This window comes from Electrona antarctica (assembly GCF_951216825.1).
Source record: "Electrona antarctica genome assembly, chromosome: 5".
Taxonomy (NCBI): Eukaryota; Metazoa; Chordata; class Actinopteri; order Myctophiformes; family Myctophidae; genus Electrona; species Electrona antarctica.
The window spans coordinates 36380157-36397307 of NC_136810.1; the positions used below are offsets into that span (position 1 = coordinate 36380157).

The 17151-nt window shown below is 40.9% G+C and overlaps 1 long non-coding RNA gene across 1 annotated transcript in view; it reads right to left on the reverse strand.

The window, feature by feature from the left end:
* The window catches only part of LOC306923847, a 128191-nt gene extending 113770 nt beyond the window's left edge, over positions 1-14421 (reverse strand). The window contains exons 1-2 of the long non-coding RNA XR_013790111.1: positions 14302-14421; positions 13284-13369 (exon numbers count right to left, since the gene is read on the reverse strand). This is a non-coding gene — a long non-coding RNA (uncharacterized lncRNA). The remainder of the gene's footprint in view (positions 1-13283; positions 13370-14301) is intronic.
* Between the last annotated feature and the right edge of the window lie 2730 nt (positions 14422-17151).

Sequence of the window (17151 nt, forward strand, 5' to 3'; positions counted from 1 at the left end):
ATGCAACGTGAAGACTACTTCACGGATGGTGTGCACTAGGAACTTTAACCTGCATCACCCAGATGTCCCAGTAGTGGCCCAAACCGAGCCCAAACTAGACAAGTAATCCCAATAGACACTACCCGAACATCAAGTGAGAGACATCACTGGCATTCAAAAATGGCATCCAAAATGCCATTTCAATTAGCCTTCTTGTTGCAGAAAAACATACTGAACCAACTCCCTGTCTCCTTTTGCAAGGTTGTCTATTTTATGTAATTTCATCCACAATCATATCCAAACCTTGTGCCTTAAAATCTGAGAAGGGGTGCTCTGGTAAACTGATCAGATCAGACTTTACAAGCTTTATTAAAACTATGAGTCAACAGTTTCTATAACCGTTACTGAAACGATTCCCAAGTCTACCTAGTGTATCTTACACAGCTGATGATTGCTTTCAGTGGGAGCCGCTTACAGTGTTGACAAACCATGTTTTGGTAAAAGTACGTTTCACTTTGACATGACAAGTGCGTGTTGAGAAAACTTAAAAGATGGGGCTTCATAATGTCTAGGCATCCCATGAATTATGAGAAGGAGTTCGGAAGATGTTTAATGTTAACTGTTTATCAGTCATCACAAAACATAACAAATACCATGTGAGGTCTCCACTTGACTTAAATGAATACTGTACCTTTAACCCAAGAAGCTGTCATTTTAAATAAAATGTGGGATGCATTTTTCAAATTATGAGTCAATTTGACTATACTAGAAGAAAATATCACTAGTCATAAACTGTGGAAATGGACGGAAGCCAAAAAATGACACTCACTGGGATACTGCCTTTAGTTCAGACTAGGCGCACCGCAGAGACTGATTTAACTAGACACTCAGCAAGAATATACCACTGTAATATGCATTTTCACAGTTACTAATACACTTAATATAAGGTAGCACTGGATCCAGTGTTACCATATAAAAAATTAACTGTGAACCCATTGTCATTGCGAACGCAGTGAGCATTTACTATGAGACCCAGCAGATCATGTCTGTCTGTGTGTCTGTCTGTCACGCTGTAACACCACCCGCCCACCACCAGAGGGCGCAGCTGTATCACACACAAAAACATCACAAAAAACTTCACTTAAAAAAGAATCTTAAAAAACACAAAAAAGAGAACTTAAAAAAAACCTTCAAAAATTACGTAATTTATTCTAATTGTTGTTTTTGCAATTTACGAGCTGCGTTCGCTTCCCGCGTTCGCGCGTCTTACTTGTAGTATACCATATATTGTATCGCTAATCGCTATAGTATAGAGCGTCGCAGTCCGGCCCCCTCGAGAGACCCGGAAAAGAAACGTTCATTTTCCTCAGACTTTTTAAAAAGTATTTATTTAAAGACGCGGCGGACAAAGCCAACTCGAGTTGTGACACATGATGACAATAAACACAATGTCATGTCATTAATTGTCACAACTCGAGTTGGCTTTGTACGATGCTTATAAGGTCTTTAAATAAATACTTTTTGAAATGTCTATGGGAAAAATGCATTGGGAATTATTTCCTGGGCCTGGCGTCGTCATGAAAGGGGGCAAAAAGTATTTATTTAAAGATTTATTTAAAGACCTTTTAAGCGTCGTACGAAGCCAACTCGAGTCGTGACAAATCATGACAACAAACACAATATTTTGGACCAAACAAATAATTACAAAGAAGAAAAACAACAAAAAAAGTGTTGTAACCTGCCGTTTCTTTTCTACTTTCTAATTCTTTGTTTGACCCAAAAAAATTTTATCGTCATGATTTGTCACGACAACAGTTGGCTTTGTCCGTGGCGTAAACGTCTTTAAATAAATACTTTCTGAAAGGTCTATGAGGAAAATGAACAGGGATTTATTTTCCGGGTCTCTCGAGGGGGCGGGACTGCGACGCTCTATTGAGATATGGCTTAAATATAGAGCCCGAGGTAGGAATGCACATGCACCCACCCCCCCACCCCCGGTAGCTCCTTTTTTTCCTGCATTATGGTGTGAAATCATTTGAAAACTCCCATAGAATCAGAATGTGTAGTTCAGCATGTCTTGTTGCAATCCTGCTTTTAAACCTCTAATGAGCCAGCCAAACTGCTCATAGACTTGGCCACTGGCTGAAGACTAACTGAGCAGAACGAGAGAATACAAGACTTTCCCCAACTGTGGAGGAGTTTTAGCAGTCAGCCCTCAGACAGGAAGGCTCTGGAGGAAAACACCAGCAAGCCATTAACTAACCACAGTATTATGGTGATCTATTTGCTGGAATGGGCTACAGACAGCTAATGAACAGGCCTTAACGCCCACCGACCGACCCCACCACCCCTACCCCCCACCCAGCACACGCATGCTGAAATGCAATGGTGAAAGAGCTCATGCTTGTACAAAACAGCGTGACAGATCAATGCCTGATTCATAAATCAAGGGAAAAGGTTATCCTCTGTCTCACTGGGATTCAACTCACTATCCCTCTATATCTAAGGCACTCCCATGCCCATTTAAACCAAACAAGTCCCCCACACACACACACACACACACACCCCCACCTATCCTAATTAAGAGTGAGGCGGTCGGGCTTTTTTGTCTGTGGTTATGCTTGCAATGTTAGTGTCTGGAGTGTGAAAACAGATCTGATGGACCGGTGCCCTCAGCTCTCCCTGATCAGGCTCCAGCAGGTATCCCCCATGATTGACAGCTCACAGGTCAGCCGCCCATCTCTCAGACTGTTAGAGGGTGGGCGGCAAAGAGATTTGGAATGCCTGGAACCCTGATTGCTTTATTGCTCGCCTGTCAGAACCATTGTACAGCTCTGTATTATTAGGGCTTGCCATCTCTCAACAGTCTGGAAGGTGTCGCGTCTCGGCTGTGCATAAAGAGTCGCCACTCCATTCAAAAAAATCCTTTTTCGGCTTTGAAAGAAGACGGGGAAAAAAGGCGAGGATCTTTCCTCAGAATCCCTCGTGTTGGGTTTGTCAGATAGGAACACAAGTGTCTCCCGGGAATGGCTCGGATGGCACTGTTCAAACTCAAATACATACACCTGAACATCCTGTTTTTGCAATTATTCATCGCAGCAAAATATCTATGTTAGACTAAAACATCATATATGACTAATTCTGACTTAGCTGTTCATGATGGAATGTCCTATCTTCAGGCAATTGTGTTCATCATGCACTGAATGACAAACATTTAACCGGGAAAGAACAATATTTTCCTGTACTTTTACTGTTACCAGGCCTGGGGGATACAATTAGTGCAATAGCTGCCAGCCATGCCAGAATTATGAATTAATCTAAACGATTGAATGCTTGAGAGAGATACAGTATTTTGAAATTGTTCACATTTTATCCACACCTGATATTCCCATCTAGCCGGTGAAGACCAAGTCTTTCCAAACAAAGGATTAGGAAATGTTGCCATTTTAACTCGCGTTTAATTTCAAGTTATGTTCTAACATTTCCCTTTGGAGATCAATAAAGTATATCATCATCATAATGACTTACTTTGGATGTCCTATGGTCCATAATCATAATAGGTGCTGCATTAAATTAAAAGGGAATTATCTTTTAAAGCAAATGTTGCATGCGTAGGGGCTGCCCCACCAGGATTTTCACTCACATCATGTGGTTATAGAAATCACTAACACTAACAAGAAGGGAATTGGTACCACAGTCAAGTATTGAGATCAAATTGTATTAGCAAACATGAATGGGTATGTTTTTTTGTCAGGAAAGGGCAATAACAGAAAAGGTATTTTTCTATCCTCTGAAAAGCAGAGGCTTTTGTATTGACTATTCCCAATAGGAAAAAATAAATAATAATAATAATAATTTCCTTTGTTCTCTAAAGAAACATTCATTGTCCCAGTCAACAGTGTATCCAAAGCCATCCCTTGATTTGTATTTCTTCTTACACTCCCCAGGCCAAGATGACAGACAGAGGTTGTTGAAGGTCACTGGAGCGGTGGCTCCTGGTCCCCTGGAGCCCAGGTGACGGCCAGGCCATATCCCAGGTGCTCTGGGGGGCCACAGTAAAGACAAGCCCACAGGGGGGCCATGTCTTTGTCTCCGTGGAGACAAGGCGACGGGCAGGCCACGGCTCAGACTCACACCTTTATGGTCAGCGCCTCACAGTCTCCGAGGAGACCTCCCTGCCTAACAGCAGTTGAACACAACTTACAATGCCCCCCGCCTCCCGTCCTCGTTCCCCCTCTCTTTTTGTTGTATTCTTTTAACGCCAGTACAAGCACATTGCAGGACGCCACCAACAGCCTGACCCCCCCCTGCCCTGGCAGTGCTACCCTTGTGAGGCCTGCTGGGAACAAGTGGTGAGATGTGAGATGAGACCTGCAAGTCTGGGCAGGGCCTGAGAGGCGTATGCAACGCAAGGGACAGCCCACACCGTCTATGTCTCATGCTCAATTATGGTTTTATCTGGGGGTGTGAACGCATCATTCCCACATGCCGTCTCCTTTAAGATAGTCTAAAATTGGCCGCCTGTCTAGTTCAGTTCAATATCCCGTCTGTTCTATGTCGCCGTGTCTGATCAGGCCAATGTTACACTGCAGACGGATGAATAGCAAATGTTGTATTTCAAATGTATAGAAAAACTGACACACAGCTTTCATGAAATGTTCCATGTTAGTAGCCATATTGATTTTGAGCAAGCCACGACTCCTCACTGTGTCTGTGTCCTGATCTGAGAAATGAATGTTAACCTCTTCATCACTCTAGCCCTGGTGTGTTCTTACTGGAAGCCATATTGATTTTGTTTGTCTGAGAGTCCTTCCATTGCATGGCCTTTACCGCAGGGACAAATCTAATTGTTTATCTCTGGACAGACTTCTGCCTTTACTCCCTTCTGTCTCATTATGTGCCAAGATTTGTCAAGTCAAGTCTCCCCACACTCTCGAATCTCGCTTTACAGCATGTCGTTTCGGGCAGAACACTACAGATGGCTTACTTCTCAGCAGACCCTCCCACATGGAACGCTACAAACATGACAGCTCAACACACTTGCAAAAGATGTACACAAACTGACATGCAATGCAATGGCTCACTGGCGACAATATCAACACCGTTGCACATACATCACAATATCTAAGATACATGGATTGTTAAGTCAATTTAACCAATATTAAGTAGCTGCTGATCATCATAATAACTAAACAAAATAGTTTCCATTTTGTTAGGAAATGTTTATAGAGAGATGACTTCCGCACACCCGGTAGGTCATTTGGAGCAGGTGCGATGATGACGAGGCATACAATGTAGAAAGGACACCCGCACACCGCCACTTGCTAGGTTCAGAGCATTTAGAAGAAGCAACGTTTCGGTCTTGCGACCTCAGGTTAGGAAATGTTTAAAATGTTGAGTTTGTTCATTTTGTAATAAAGCTGACTTTAATTACAGAAATTATATTTACAAGTAATCAAGCCAGCCACGTGAAGAGACAAGAATCAGTGGAATTGACATACCATACATTTGCTACCACAAATATAGAGTCAGAACAATTCTTTGATGAAGAAATGCAATACAATAGAAAAATAAAATATAATCTCCAACTAACTCTATAGATATTTTAATGAATGACAAGTATTAAAGAATGCAAAGATGCAATCCTGGTGATAGTACTCATTAAACTATATGCTCTATCATTTTGCAGCTTAAGATATTAGCCTGTTTGAAATGAAATGGTAAAAAAAAAAAGGCTTAAAAAGGCTTGTGATGTTCAATAAAGCCTCACTGAGCACCATCAAACTCATCATGACTCCTACTCTAACTATAGGCCCACCTACAGTAGAATGGAGCGCAGAACAAAGTACAAAGGGACACCAATTTAACAACCAGTCAAGTTAATGGTTCTGTTTTTGTTTCCATTTCATTCAATGCCACACCCTAATAAGATAACTACAGTACAAAGTCCTTGAATAAACACAAGGAAAATGTCCAATTTTAATGACTATATCTACTTAAAATAGACAAAGTCTACTGTAAATCTGAAGTATTCGGAACATTTTGTCTGAACTTAGTAAGTGGTTTGCTTTTTTTGGCATATGATCAAAGTCATACAACCGTTTGAAGTTCTATCAAGATATTTTCTAAGCATTATAATGGCTGTTACTGCAATCATCTCCAATCAGTTCCAGCCTAAAGTCAGCTGGACTAGGCTAAATATGAGGACATTGGTAGGTTTGTTTCTTAGCCAATAGATTTCTTTATAAATAGAGCCACCTTCTTAAATTATTTCAACTTAATCCCTTTTGAGTTTAAGAAATGCTTCATGAGTTGGCCGTACAATTGATAAAGCATTTATCTTTGTAAAACTCAAACAAATTGGCAGAGCAAATTAAACACTCCCAATTCCAATGAACATTTTGTTACACATTGCAGCATAGCCTTGCATTTCATTGTTTTCTCAGCAGTCCTCCAAACTCTTGGAGCCCTTGGTCAGACTTTATCAGTGAGTTAACTCTGGAGAAGTGGGCCAGATCAATAAGTACATTCTCAGAAGAGAGCCAGAGAGTGGAGTTAGAGACGCGGGGGAGAAAGCTGTGAGAGGCAGAGAGCAATCAGAGCTCTGTGGATGTGTGTGCCTTCAGGAGTGGATCGATGCACTGACAGGAGCCCTGCTTTGTTCTCACACTGTGCTCAGATGTTGGCCGCACTTTACATGATTGCTTAAAGGTTTTTGTTTGCCTACTTGTGTGTTTGTTTGTCATTTTGTTCCACTTTCAATGTCTCCTGCTGTCCCTTTTGTTGACAAGTTCCTGTAGGGAGGCTGCCTTGGACGGTTTACAATTTCTGTTTCAGTATTACATGACCCTGCATGGCATGCAGAACATATGTATATAAATATCTAGAATGTTTCATGCAACCGTTAGTTAATACATTACACATTAACACACACATTCCTGTGCATGGATAAGGGGCCTGCAAATGTGGAAATAGTGATTTAAAAAAAATCAATAATCCAAATGAAACCACTGTATAATTTCAAGGACAAAATGTGGTTATCTTTTATATGTGCTAAAACAGGAAGCCACTTCTACATCTATTAAAATGTACGGACAAAAATGGCCTCTGACCTCCCATGTCATTTTCTAGTCAGATGGAATTTTTCCATCATTATCATACTGCAGCCCCTTTGATTCAACACTACACGGCCACCCAAACCCAAGTTAAGCACTCTGCCTCTCCAAATAAGCTGCCAAGAATTACGTCTAATAAGAACTTGTGTGTGCAGGCTGCTCTTCTTCGCTGAAAGGTGTTGACCGCAAAGGACAAGTAGGTGTCAATAGATGTGCTCTCAGCGCCTATGGGACGTTGAGAAGCATGAGCTCCTTTCCAAGGCTTAATAAGATAGCACAGATGCGCCCTTGTCTGAGCGCAGCCCTGTGCCTCATTGTACTTTGGCCTCCCAACCCTGGCACTGCAAGACCCCCACTGCACTGGCCGCATGAGAGGGCCTCATTAGGACAGACAAACGAAAACCAGGGTCAAGGTACATAAAGGTAGCCAGAGCTAAGGAGCATGCCTCTAAGATGAGATGGGGAGCTCCGCCGCGTCCTCGGGCCACCCTCTCCAGACCTCTGGACCTCCCCGCCATGACCTTCTATCGCCACCATTATTTGATGAAGCAGGGCTTGATAATTATTTTGCGTGGATTGAGAAGGGGCCACAGTGTGAAAGGAGCGTGTCACTCCGAGGGAAAGGATAGTAGGGGATGACAGAAAAGAGAGTGTGTGTGGGGTGGGGGGGTGGGGGGGAACTAAAAAAAACAAAAAAAAAAAAAGATCAAAAGCAGGCCTTTCGCTTTTCATGCCTCAGAAGGCTCCAAAGAGGATAAGGAACAATTGGGCCCTGGGTATCCTGTCCTCTCTGGCAATTAGACTCAGCTGATGAAGTGAAAGGAATGAATGCCGGGGTTCAAGGCCTTCTCTAGGATTCACACAACAGGGTGTGTTTTGCCCTTCGCCTCCTTTATCTTCATCTCCCTTCAGAGTGGCAGAAATGCAGCTGAAATATTTCCAGAGGAAGACAATAGTGATTCAAGGTGCCAACTCTTAATCACAAGGACCAATGGGATTGAAGGAGGTGTGAGAGCAGTGGAGGGGCACGCAAACAGACTCGCACACGACGCTCTGTTTTTTGTTTTGTTTTTTGTGCACAAAGACAAGCCGTGGCTATATATTAAAACCACAAGCCGTTGATTTCTATGAAATACTGCATTATTGTATTATGTACCAAAATAAATAAGAAATAATCAATTTTCTGTGACAACATTGGGGTAAAAATAGGACATCTACAAGCTCACAATGCCAATTGCGACACACTGTGAGCTTGTACTCTAGATTTGGTGTAGAGGTAAAAATGCGGACCTGGTATAGTGCCCTGTGGGACTCCAGTCGGTGAAATAGGGTTTAAGTGGTTAACAAACACCTAGCAAACTGGAGTGGGAGGGGTGGGATTTGGGGGTGGGGGGAATAAAGCAGATGCACCTGACATATGGACAATTGTTCTCAGAGATAGTCTACAATGTGTTCAGGAACATACCTGATTAGTGAGTTGTGACCAATTAAAAACATTCTCATTACAACCCACCCTCGTTTAGCTTAGACACAAAGCATGAGCATTGCCTGCATGCAGCACTATGGAAATGTTTTCCAAATATTCAACTGAAACACTTGCATTAGTTAGTGTTTCAGATTCATCCAACAAACCATTTCCTACCGTTCACTGAAACTGACCAACACAGTTTTCAGTCCTTGTTAACACTTAGCCACAGCCAGCAGGAGGGAGACATTTGTATTTTTTTGTGCTATAAAACATCATTATTTTGTATTGTTACAATAATTACTTCATTGTAGTAAGGTCTTACTGTAAGGTCTAATGTCTTATTGTAGCACAATGCAGGAAACATTGAACTACTGTAATGCCGCCGGTACATACTGTATATAATGTAGTGCTCCCTCACTGACACAAACTTGAAACAGAACTTACATGACAACAAAAGCAGCTCTGGGTGAGAACATCATTCTAACCGATATCATCATACAGTAGTGGTATGTGTGTAGTGTACGTTTTAAGACATCCATTACCTAATATTTTTGACAAAATTCACCAATGTTCAGTTAGTATACTTATGATATTGATATGATATGATATGCAATCAATAAATTGTTCATGTATTAGATAAGAACTTAACCACCATGGCGCTTAGTCCGCTATTCCTGAGATATTTTCTTAAGCTCTCTGTCTCAAGCGAGTACTATTTTTGTTAATGTCAACATCATATTAAGCAACACTCCAATTGGTTAACATTTTCATTTTCTGAGGTTGGGGGGTGAAATACAGAAGTAACTGGTGTATAAATAGTGGCAAGTGACTCTTGACACTAGTTGTAGTAGTGTTGTGATTTGAACTAAATTTCCAGTATGACAATCTGACAGTGAATACTGTAGAACACTATCACAGAAATACTCAATCTGATAGCAAAATGTACTGAAAAAGATTAAATACTTGACAGGTGTTGATATGAGATGCTACAGTTGTTACGATTTCACACATATGAACATGAACATTTGCCATATGGATCATTTGACTTCATCTCTGCAACAATAGCCACATCCATCTGAGTCTAAACTCACTTTAATCATGTGTAGTGGTGAAGACTTCACTTAGCTACTCTGCCATCAGCCACTGTTTGTTAGATCATTTCTAATTTTGCAAGATAGCTGCTAGCAAGATGATCCATTTCAGATAACTTTAACAAAAAGATATAAGACTTTTAATTTTCACCATTCTATTCTAGAAGTTTGTTAGCAAAAATACACAACATTGCTGTAACTAGCCGTCTGTAGGACACAATGCGCAGAGGGTTTCTTACAGTGACCGAATTGCAGTAAATGGACCCAGAAGCTTTAACGAAGCCGCCACATTGCACTAAGACGTTAAGATGCTTAGCGATATTCTTAAATCTGCCTCACTGATAATGTGTTTAAAGAAGCGATACGGATTTTCCAAACTTTGAGTTCAAAGTCTGTGAGGCATGGGGTCAGAATGCCAATGGGCTAAATAAAGAGTAGCCAAAATGGGCTTTGGGGATTTTAAACTTAGGCCTCTGAACTCCTTTGATCAAAACAGAGCTACAGCCATAGAAATGCTGAGCATCAAGTGCCTGTGACCGTGTGGCTACCAGATAACTGCGCCTTTGGCATGCAGACTGTGTTGAGTGTGTTCTACTGTAGGCTTAAACGTAAAATGAGAACATTTCTTTCAACTGCATCAAATTAAGTATAACGTGTATCTATTTTTAGGATGCCTATGTTGGAATACCGCAACGTCCCTGACAGTAGATGCACATTTTACAATTTGTGGCAGTTGTTGAGACCTGGACTGAATCATCTTTTGATTTGGAGAAACTTCAAATGACAAAGTACTTCAAATCATGGTGCCAAATGGCACAACAAACATATTACTGATGTTCCCGTCTCTGGCAGTCTTAAGCAATTAGGTCCAAGAGAATGCCAGTGTATTTAAAAGTTATATTCCCAAACCGATAATGACAAACAATATACCCAGACCGAATGTATAGTGAGGTTAATAAATGTTCCCCTTACATATCTGAAATCATTTTCAGAAGAAAATGGACAATTAATCTAAAATCACAATAAATCAAAACTCCAATTATGCATGTTTGTTATCTTCCTGTCAATTATAGTATAGCACCTCTAGACAGCTACATTAACAACTGATATGTTTTGGGGCAAGATAATATATATAATAGAGATTAAACTGGAGATGTTTTTGTAGCTTAGCTCACATTTAAAGACTTATGATAATTCCACCATACATAGAAAGTATTCAAAGGGTACATGTAGGTATTTACAGTATGACAGCCTTACTGTAAACAAACGACATTCCTAAATTGGGACAGAAGGAATAACATAATAGAATCTGTGGAACAAAACATATTTCTAAACAAAGACAATCACATTAAATTAAAGCAATTCAATTATCTTATATTTCTGAAGAAAACACTAATAATGTGAATATATTTATACTGCCCTTAAAAACGTGTGATATTGGCAACATCGTCATGCATAGTTTGGGCATGTGTATACATCATTCAACTACCCCAGTCAGCCTCACCAGTTACAATGCATGCCTTCACCATATTGACTTGTTAATTTTCACGCCCACTTTCTTTGTGTACACAGAGCCTTCATGCCTCTCGTGTCATAGGACAACATGATTTGTTAGAGAGTTTCATGGGTGCAAATTATGGATATGATAGCAGCTAAATGACTGCACTTTGAGATGAATGACTGACATTGCTTGGACCATATAGGTGGGGAGGGGGCAATTAATGTGTTGCTATTATGCAAGATTGCATGAACTGTGAATATTAACACCGTTTTGTTTTCCAGCATGCATGTAAAAGGTCTTCATCAAATTATTCTTGTGACTAAGAGCACTAACTCCATTATTGTGTTCATGTGAGTGAATATACTGTAAATGTAAACAGTGCCTTTAGCTAATCAATAAATAAGATTGGCATAATGCAAGTTACATAGTTTCAAACTAGATAACTCAGAATCTGTGTATATTCACAAATATCTTTAATGAACAAAAATAAAAAGCCTCAGTTGCTCAGTATTCACGTGTAGTACCAGCAACAGATCTCTCATACTGCTAATGACACTGGGTGCCGAGACACAGGATAATGGCCATCTTGTTTTAATTGTTCATATATTTTGCTCTCTCTTTTTTTAGGTGACAAGGCCATTACTCTAGAGTCTCCACTTATCAGCAGCATCACCGAGGATTAATGGTTTCACTTGTGCTGGTAAGAAATGTTTAAGTTGTCCCGATTATCAGTGCAAGAAAAAGAATAATGGTTATTTGTCATTGTGTTAAGCAGTGAGGGAGACTAATCTAACAAAACACTGAGTTAAACACATGATTAACCCTTCCAGGAAATGCAGTGAGATTGAACAGGATACATATTGTACTGTAGCACTGAAGGAAGCTTCCTTCCTTCAGGAAAGCAAAACATGTGGCAAACTTACTCATAAAACCAAATGAAATGTTATAGCAGCCTAGCATATAGCCATAGCAGAGTGTGTGTGTGTGTGTGTGTGTGTGTGTGTGTGTGTGGTAAAGTAAAGTGGTAAAGTAATTTTGAAATCAGTATTCAGTCAGATTGGTTTAAATCTGTGGATCACAAGGCAAGAAGGCCTCCTACTTATGTATAAAACCAAATGATCTGAGGCTGGAGAAAGCAGGGCTGTGGATTCTTGGTTCTTAGAGTCAATCAATAGCGTTATACAATCAAGGAAGCACCGGGGAGATACAAAACCAACTGTTTCATTTGTCAAGTTCTGGTATCATGCATCCAGTATGTTAAGTGTTGTCATTCATGTTCCTCAGCAGAATAAATCATCTTAACAATACCAAATTCAATTCAACACTCACAGTCGAACATTTAAGAACATTTCACTAAATTAGCGAAACAATTTATTGGGGAAATATGTATTGTAAGGGAATGTTGCGTTTAATATGAAGTTGACAGCTACTGTAGTTCATATCAACAGCAAATTACCAATAGCTGCCATAGGGCCCATGTAATTTATTTATTTTACCCATTCATCCATGTAGCATTTGTACCAGTTGTGCAACCCTCATTCTGCTCCAGTAATTCCATACATTATTTTCCTTGCCTGTCACCTTTATAGTATCTATTAGCCACTCTCTACTATCTGTTTGTGGGGTATTTTCTCTTCCTTTTCCCCATGAATGTTTTATATATTGGAGGAAGAATGATTGTTCTTTGCAATGAGGCCAGCGCATGGCCTCAGTAAGACAAATTGCTTCAGAGCGTCTAAATGGCAGTCAATGATAACTCATTGTAAGGAGAGTAAGTGACTTCCAATGGAGTGGATAGGGGACGGAGAATAATGGCAGAGCACAGGTGAAAAATAGATGTTTGCCTCTGTGTAATTACTCCATTAGGGGGCTCTCTGTTAATCTAGCAAACCACAGCAAGTGTTTTTACAGCAAGGAGGGGACGCGGACGGGGGGGGGGGACTACAACCGGACAGAGAGGAGAGAGAGCCTCACTACCCCCCAATCATAACACACTATGAAGTGTTAACTAATGGCCAGATGCGCTCTCAGTCTAGCCTCTCTGGAACATCCCACACCAAGCTACTCCTGTTACAATCAGTATGGTACTAGATCTGCAAAGTTTATTATTGAGCCAACCGCTTAATTACCTTCAGTATGGTTGTATGCGATTGCGACTCCTCTGTACTGCTTCAATATTGGACTGGTGTGTAGTGTAGATGCATCAGCTGTCAGCCTGTCAAACACAGAGATCAAGGTTAACCACAAAAACAGGAACAAAAGGAAAGCCCACACACTGGAAATAAGCAACACTCATTCTACAGACAATCACAGACAAACATAATGATAACCATTTTTTAGCCATTTGGTGTCTGCAGTTTCTGCCTGTGGCAAATCTAGACAAAAGAAGCATTGAAAGGGGGGGGGGGGGGGGGGGGGGGAGACTGGTGCAATATGGTCTTAAGAGTTGATTCTGACCATACAATCTGTTTCTTTTTTTACGTCAACTTTTAAAACACTGCTATGAGCAGTGCCGACAGCTTTATCAGTGCAGCTCAGACTTGACCTTGTATTCACCTTTGTGCTATTCCCATCTGTTTAGGTTCCACCCTAGAATCCATCCCAATTGGCTTTAGGCCCACTTTTGCATTGGGCTTTCGCGGTGGAACCCTGAATATGGCGCTGTAGGAGCAAAAAGTTGGGCCTATTTCAGAGAAATTTCATTCTGTATCTCAGTATTCCTGCCCGCACTTTACGGTGTTGATTGTTTGAGAGTGAGAGGGGGCGTTTCAGAGCAGTGGAAACTCTCAGTCTAGCCCATTAACAAATGACTTGAGCAAGAAGACAAGGTAACTCAAAACATAAGTCTGCAACACCTCTAGATTAATATGCTAGCTGTAGCTAGCTAGGCTACAGTAAATGATAAACACAAGGCAAGGGAAAAACTGTAAAATGAAGGCAGTACACGCCAGCAATAAATACCATGGTGACTGTCAACTTATTGTGTCATACGCTAGGTTGGACAGCATGTGCCAAGAACAAGCTGTCACTATACTCTGCTGAAAACGAGCATGGCGACCCGATTAAGCAAGAATTTCTAGGTCATGATCTTGTTTGCGATGCTTAATTTATCTATCGATGGTGACATGGTCTGTGGCTTGCACCTACCTGTAATATTATCTTTGTGAAAGTCGCGGTTCAGACTCAGTGCTTGTCAATGTAACCCAACACTCAGTCAGTGAGTGAGTAGTAGAGCACAGAGCAGGCCTGCTCACTGCTGAGGTTAGCTCACTGCAGGGAGACGGTGACTCCAAATCGCGGGCTACGGCGCCGCTCAGTGGACGCACCTGTTCACTGGGTTTATTCTGAAGATTTTGCAGACCAATTTACAGGGTGTTTCGTTTCGGCCTCGAGAGTTGCAATAGTAAACGCAATACTTTGCTATCTGTTTCAACATAATTAAAACGAGGTTTATTCGCCAAGGACAGGTTTTATTTATTCTGAAAATGAACACACAGAGGCATTCTTTTTATGTTCTTACCACCAGCACAGTAGAGTCTCCTACTTTTATCAACACAGCAGGCTACAACTGTGATGTAATGTGGCCTTGGTGGTAGCTCTTGATAAGCCTAGGCCTACTGAGAATGTAGGTAGGCCTATGTTTGTTTGTTTGTTTGTTTGTTTGTTTGCTTATTTAACTACCTATTAATTGTGAACACATTATTTTCATTTTGTCTCTTGGTGTAAAACAAATAATCTGAAAAATGTTTAAAAAAAAACTATATAATCTAATGACCCATTGTATTATTATCATCACTAGCAACAGCAAATATGTGGAATGACGCTAACCTGCCTTAAAATCAAAGTTTACATTAGCTTCCATGGATTAAGTCATAACAGATAAGCATGCATACTGTGAAGTTTGGCAGAGAGACTGGCATGCCTGCTGCCTGATGGTCGTCTGTAGGTGGCCTCTTGCCTTATGAGGGACGCGCCTTCTCTCTGGTGCAGCATGCCTGCCGTGGCACATGCATGCGTGCAGTCCCTTTACCCACACTACAAAGGACACAGGGACGACATTTGCATACACTCCGTATAAAAACATCCACCTGCATTCCACAGTATGCATGCTCGTGGTGGTTTCTGAATCTGATCATAAGAGGTTATTTTTGGCCATACTATAGGCCTATCCTGCATATAATGCAAAAACAACAATAAAGTAGGCTATATACTATGCCTATACCACATAATATTTTTTGTCAAAGCGTAATAAATGTGCACATTATCTACATTTGAGCATATCATTTTTGTTAGTAGCCCTACATTAATCGTGTAGCTATGTGATAATCATATGCATCAACCTCTGTTGATAAAACATGTATTGAATATCTGTCCTTTTCATTGTAAGTACCAACCTAATATTGGCCTGCAATGCAACACCGACCTCATTTAAGCTGAGCCTACTTGTGCCCCTTGTGCACAAGCAATAACATTTATAGAATAAAATAAAGTTCACAGTGTATGTGGTCTGGACTTCTCGGGGCTTCCTTTGCACCAGACATTCTGCCCTTCATCTCATGCTAATGTTGTACAAAAAAGATATGTGACTTTAAAGACATGGCAGTCGGTTAAGAAAAGGCTCTGCCTAATGTTTGAAGTCATAAATGTGACAGAAGACTTCAAGAAGACTCAAGACTGGCAGTCTTAAGATGAGTGAAACGAGGACAGGTTTCCTCCCCATCCAGAGGGATATTCTGTGGCCAAGCTTGATTATTAGAGATGAAGGACAGACTGAGAGGATGTGGGATTGTTAAATCCTTGAATCCGTTCACCAAAGCCTGCCACTATAACATTCTCCTGCTCTCCGTCTCTATGCATTTGATGCTGCATCCTTGATTTCCCTTCCTCTCGCTCTCTTATTTTCTTTTTCTTTATTTTTTAGGTTGGCTGAAATTCAAATTCCCTGATTATATTGAGGAATTATACTGAAATTACTATACTGACACTGAACTTCAGCTGTCTAGAAATGATTCTTTAAATCAATTTGTGTGACGCTTGAATTCCAAATTCAAGTGCCACAGATCACAAGCATATCATGACTTAATTCCATTGTGTTGATAATATGGAAGTATTGTTTGAATGGAGGTTGATCATCTCATTTCACAAACAATATACTATAGCTCATATGCACCATATTAACTCAGCCTGATACAGTACTAGAGCACTGAAGCTTAAACTGGCCATGGTGTTATGTGAAACCCTGGCTGTGGATGCAAGACCTCTGCTCCCCTCCCTATGAGAGGCTGTGCTTCATCTGATGCCCTGTCCATTATTTCCAACATATTTGAAAAGTAAGTGCTAAGCTTTGAAATGAGTCCCATATTATTTCAGACTGGACTGAATATTTCACAGCAGGAGGGAGAAAATGAGACCTTCCCTCAAGAGACTGCCTGCAGTGCATTCTACTTGGTGTAGCAATCGGAAGGTCTCACACTGTGCAAAACACATTTGAACAAACAATTATATATTTATTAACGACTCCATGTATTTATTTATTTTCTGTTGATGCTTGAACAGGAAAAGAGGCTGGGAGTTCGGGCGGGGGAGGGGGGAGGGCTGAGATGCAAATCTGTGGTCCGAAAATACGGAAGGCCTTGTAGTTTTGTGCTCGCAGAGATTAGAATCAGCACAGATATCAGGGTACATGGAGTAATCAGTGACCCATAAAACAAGGTGTTTTTATTATCCCCACCCCAGAACCAGGCACACATTCCAGGGAAACTGGAGCTCCCTCCAGCTTTGAGTTACACCATGGGTATGAACAGCAGCAGGCTCATGACAGGAAGTGAGGCAGATTGATTCTTGAATTGTCAATACTGTTGGAAATCAGATCCCAGTGATGTGAGATTAGCCAACGACAGAGGTTGTGTTCTGGGTGCACGATTCCGTCATCATGCGTAACGGAGTAGAATTAAGTCATATACCCATTCCACCGGCACCAATACCACTGTTGAATTA